Below are 6,000 nucleotides of genomic sequence, written 5' to 3' on the forward strand. Positions count from 1 at the left end.
GTACCACAAGAAGAAGAATGGCAAGGCCTACATTGTTGGTGATTGGCTCACCGACATTGAAAGCTCAAGTGGTGACTCCTCCGGCAATGAGAGTGATGATGAGAAAGTTGCCGCCATTGCCATCGATGCTCCATCACCATCATCCTCACCACCATCTACATCCTCAACACACCTATGCCTCATGGCTAAGGATGACCGGAAGGTACAAAGTGAGGATGAGAGTAGTGAGAGTGATAGTGAATACGAATCACCCTCTTATGATGAACTTGTAAAATTGCTTAACAAGTACACAAAAGTCATAAGAAAATCTAGAAGTGAAAATGAAAAGCTTGAACTTGAAAATGAAACACTTCTAGCAAAGCTTAAGTCTAGTGATGAGCTTAGAGACCAAAATGAGATCATGACCACTAAGCTCAAGGAGCTCAAACTCTCTTTAAAAGAGCTCAAAGAAAAACATGATAAACTTGAGAGTGTGCATGATGAGCTTATCACTAGATATAGAGCAATGAAGGAAGAGCTAACAACTCTAAAAGCAAACTATGACAACCTTGAAATTGCTTATGAACTTGCAATTGATGAAACACATGTTGCTACTAACAATGTTGCTAAGCTTGATGTAGCCACATCTTGTGATGACTTACTTGTGGAGAGCACAAGCAAAAGTGTTGATTGCAAGGGCAAGAAAGTGGTAGTGGCCAAGAGTTATGAGGACACCATCAAGCTCAAGGATGAAATTGTCATGCTCAAGAAAGAGTTGCAAGATCAAGCCAAGCACAAGACCATCGTAATTGAGTCACTTGATCAAGACAACAAGCTTGCATATAAGAACAAGTTGCTCAAGGAAGAAAATCAATATCTCAAGCTTGGTTTGATGTATGACAAGCAAGAAGAAGATGAGACATTCATCTTGGATAAGTTAGCTAGCAACAATGACCCAATCATCAAGAAGCTAACTCAAGAGAACAACAAGCTCAAGAAAGAGAAGGAACACCTAACCATGGGGTTAGCAAAGTTCACAAAGGGGAAGGACCTTCAAAGTGAGCTTTTCATGAACACCGTCATGAAGATGGACAAGAGTGGAATTGGCTACAAGGCTCATCAAGTCACTAGCCACTCATGATCAACCAAGCAAGCCAAAGCCAAAGAGATGCTTTGAGTGTGGCCAAGAAGGACACTTTGCTCATGAGTGTAAGGCACCACTACCACCACCCTTGCCCAAGCATGCAAGACCATTTGCCTTCAATGCTCACTACATCGTAAGGAAAGACAAGTGTGGCAAGGTTAAGGTTAGCTTCATGGGGCCGTCCAACAAGCAAAGGCCAAAGAAGATTTGGGTGCCAAAGCAACTAGTAGAGAAGGTCAAGGGCCCTAAGCAAATGTGGGTCCCTAAATCTCAAGCTTGATCTCTTGTGTGTAGGTGAACTACAAGACCGGTGGATCACATTGGGTAATTGATAGTGGTTGCACTCAACATATGACTGGAGATCCCCGGATGTTCACCTCTCTTGATGAATATGTTGACAACCAAGAGAAGATCACATTTGGTGACAACTCAAAAGGCAAGGTCAAGGGACTAGGAAAGGTTGCTATATCAAATGACAACTCCATCACCAATGTGCTCTATGTGCAATCATTGAGTTTCAATTTGCTCTCGGTTGGACAACTTTGTGATCTCGGATTTGAATGCCTATTCAAGAAGAAGGAAGTGATTATGACCAAGGAAGATGACAATGAAGTGATATTCAAAGGCTTCCGACACAACAACTTATATGTAGTTGATTTCTCATCCGATGAAGTTGATGTCAAGACTTGCTTATTCACCAAGACTTCACTTGGGTGGTTGTGGCATAGAAGGTTAGCACATGGAATGGGCACACTCAAGAAGTTGATGAAGAAAGAATTGATTAGAGGCTTGAAGGATGTGACATTTGAGAAGGACAAGCTTTGTAGTGCATGTCAAGCCGGCAAGCAAGTTGCAAACACTCATCCAACCAAGGCCTATCTCTCTACTTCAAGAGTGCTTGAGCTACTTCACATGGATTTATTTGGACCAACCACATATGCTAGTCTTGGAGGAAACAAATATTGCTTGGTCATAGTTGATGATTTCTCCCGATACACTTGGACATTCGTCTTGCAAGACAAGGCCAAAGTTGCATCAATATTCAAGAAGTTTGCAAAGAATGCCCAAAATCAATTTGATGTCAAGATCAAGAAGATTAGAAGTGACAATGGCAAAGAGTTTGACAACACCAACATTGAAGAGTATTGTGATGAAGTGGGAATCAAGCATGAGTTCTCCTCAACATACACACCACAACAAAATGGGGTTGTAGAAAGAAAGAACCGGACATTGATCACCTTGGCAAGAACAATGCTAGATGAGTATAACACTTCGGAGAATATGTGGGCCGAGGCAATCAACACCGCATGCTATGCTTCAAACCGGCTCTTTCCTCACAAGTTCCTAGAGAATACACCTTATGAGTTGCTCAATGGGAAGAAGCCCGATGTCTCATTCTTTAGAGTGTTTGGATGCAAATGCTACATCTACAAAAAGCGCCAACACTTGGGAAAGTTCCAAAGAAGATGTGACATTGGCTACTTGGTTGGCTATTCATCAAAGTCCAAGGCATATAGTGTCTTTAACCATGCCACAAACATGGTTGAAGAAACATTTGATGTTGAATTTGATGAAACTAATGGCTCCCAAGGAGCAAGTGATAATCTTGATGATGTAGGTGGTGAACCATTGAGGGATGCCATGAAGAACATGCCGGTGGAGGACATCAAGCCAAAAGAAGATGATGATGATGTGCAAGTCATTGAGCTACCATCCACCTCACATAGTCCACAAGATGAAGATAAGGATGTGAGAGATGCTCATGAAGACACTCAAGTCACTCTTGAGCAAACGGTGGCACAAGCACAAGATGTTGATGCTCCCCAACCTACTCCTCAAGTGGCACCAAGAAGAACATCACATCTCCTCCAAGATCACTCTCAAGATCTCATCATCGGGAGTCCATCACGTGGTGTAACTACTCGTTCTAGACATGCTTTATTTATTGAACATCACGCTTTTGTGTCTCTTGAAGATGAACCAAAGACCATAGAGGAAGCTCTTCATGATGCGGATTGGATCATGGCTATGCAAGAGGAGTTGAACAACTTCTCTCGCAACCAAGTATGGACACTTGAAGGGCGACCCAAAGATGCAAGAGTGATTGGAACAAAGTGGGTCTTCCGGAACAAGAAGGATGATCAAGGCAAAGTGGTGCGCAACAAGGCAATGCTCGTGGCGAAAGGCTTTTCACAAGTGGAAGGTCTTGACTTCGGTGAAACCTTTGCACCGGTGGCAAGACTTGAAGCAATCCGTATCCTACTTGCATATGCATCTAGTCATGATATCAAGTTATTTCAAATGGATGTGAAAAGTGCTTTTTTGAATGGATATATTAATGAGCTTGTATATGTTGAGAAACCCCCCCGGTTTTGAAGACCCTAGGTACCCCAAGCATGTCTACCGGTTGTCCAAGGCTCTCTACGGTCTCAAACAAGCTCCTAGAGCTTGGTATGAGAGGCTTATGGACTTCCTCATTGAGAAGGGCTTCAAGATTGGGAAAGTTGACACAACACTCTTCACCAAGAAAATGAATGGGGAAATCTTCATTTGCCAAGTTTATGTTGATGATATTATTTTTGGCTCTACTAATGAAGATTTTTGCAAGGAATTTGGTGATTTGATGTCCAAGGAGTTTGAGATGTCCATGATTGGCGAGCTATCCTTCTTCCTAGGATTTCAAGTCAAGCAAATGAAGGAAGGAGTCTTCATCTCTCAAGAGAATTACACTCAAGATCTTCTTAAGAGGTTCAAGATGATGGATTGCAAGCTAATCAAGACTCCCATGGCATCAAATGGGCATCTCGACTTGGATGAGGGAGGTAACCCAATTGACAAGACTCTCTATCGCTCCATGATAGGAAGTCTACTCTACCTCACCGCATCTAGGCCCGATATCATGTTTAGTGTGTGTATGTGCGCTAGATATCAAGCAATGCCTATGGAATCTCACTTGATTGCCGTCAAGAGAATTCTTAGGTATCTAAAATACACACCTTGCCTAGGTTTGTGGTATCCCAAAGGTGCAAGATTCCAACTTGTAGGCTATTCCGATTCGGATTATGCCGGGTGCCGGATTGATAGAAAAAGCACATCCGGAGGGTGCCATTTCCTAGGTAGATCTCTTGTCTCTTGGATGTCAAAGAAACAAAATAGTGTTGCCTTGTCAACGGCCGAGGCGGAATACATTGCCGCCGGTGCTTGTTGTGCACAAATACTCTACATGAAACAAACTTTGCTAGACTATGAAGTAGTACTAGACAAAGTACCTTTGTTGTGTGACAACGAAAGTGCCGTAAAACTTGCAAACAACCCGGTTCAACACACCCGTACAAAACATATTGACATCCGCCACCACTTCCTTAGGGATCATGTTGCTAAAGGTGATATTTCTCTAGAGAATGTGGAAACAGAAAATCAATTGGCGGATATCTTCACAAAACCCCTAGATGAAGCTAGGTTTTGTATGTTGAGAAATGAACTTAATGTGCTTGACCTCTCTAACTTGACTAAAAGATAAAAGTTGTGTGTTGAATCTTGTGAATAACTTTTGCGTTGCACATCATGCATACTAAAATTAAAATACAACTTGCATGTAGGGCTTGTCTAACATGGTTAAGATAACCCCCTTGAGTGTGTGAAAAAGCTTAACCTTGGATCAAACTTGACAAGTTTTAGTTTACTTTCAAGTATTGCATTACAACTCATATCATGTGCATGCTTGTTAGTTGATCGTTTCTTTTCGGTTATTCTTTGAGCATCCGCTGTGTTCGTCCATAGATAGGGGGAGCATTCAAAGCTCATTAGTGATTAAAACCCCTAGCTTTATGGCCATATGATGCTCCTTGGCGATTTCTCGAATTATATTCATAAAAACTACTAAGCCTATGGCTAAATATTTGTGAAAATTTGAGGATTTGAAGGAAGTCACTCATACCAGTTCCATTTAGTATTTATTTGTGTGTCTTTGAAGATGGAACTTGGTTGGGTCAAAGTCGGACGTGGTGCTTAGTTGAAAAAGTGCTCAGAGGAGCACCGGACGCTGTCTCGGTGCGTCCGGTGCGTTGTGAGTGCCAGAATGCACCCACCAGACGCAGGAACAGTGTCCCTGCAGCGTCCGGTGATGTGCGTCCAGTGCTCATCTGGTGTGCCCCAGGGCACCGGACGCTAAAGCCATCGTCCGGTGGCCATCGTCCGGTGTGATGCAGTTTTGCATACCTCTCTGCGCATGAGTCCGGTGGTCACCGGACGCGTCCGGTGCCACATTAAGAGCGTCCGGTGACCCCGTGGCGGGCGCATAAAGCCCGCGCCCAGGGGCTTTCGCGGGCGGTTTTCTATTCGTTTCTAGACTTCGCCTGAGCCTCCCCTGTGCCCTATCTCCGTGAAATCGCCGCCACCGTCGTTGTCCTTGATTTCGGCGGCCTCGGACCACGCCCTCGCACCAGATCCGCCCCCAAAATCCTTCTCTTCGCGTGGATCTCCGAATCTCGCAGGGTCTCTAGGGTTTGGGTGAGTTTCTTCAACCATGCCCTTAAGGTGCTTGAGTTTTTGCCTCAAAGGATTAGAAAAGGATTGTTGATCTCGATCCTCTCCGTTCCTCCTGTGCAGCACCATAAGAAAAGGATTCACGTTCTCCGGCGGTTTCCGATCGTGATATTTCATCCGGAACTCGTCTCGTCTTTGGATCGTAAGACGTTCGCGCTCGTTCTTTATCTGTTCTTGCGATCTATAGGGTTTTCTCACCTCTAGTCATTACGTTTGCTTATATATACCCTATCTTGTCTATTTTCTGCGGCACGTTGATCTCCATTGTCAGTTGGCCTTTGTTGGCAGTTCGTTCAGTTGTCTGCTCTTGCGATGGCTCGTACCAAGAACGT

The sequence above is a fragment of the Sorghum bicolor genome, chromosome 5 (assembly GCF_000003195.3).
Source record: "Sorghum bicolor cultivar BTx623 chromosome 5, Sorghum_bicolor_NCBIv3, whole genome shotgun sequence".
In the NCBI taxonomy this organism is placed as follows: domain Eukaryota; kingdom Viridiplantae; phylum Streptophyta; class Magnoliopsida; order Poales; family Poaceae; genus Sorghum; species Sorghum bicolor.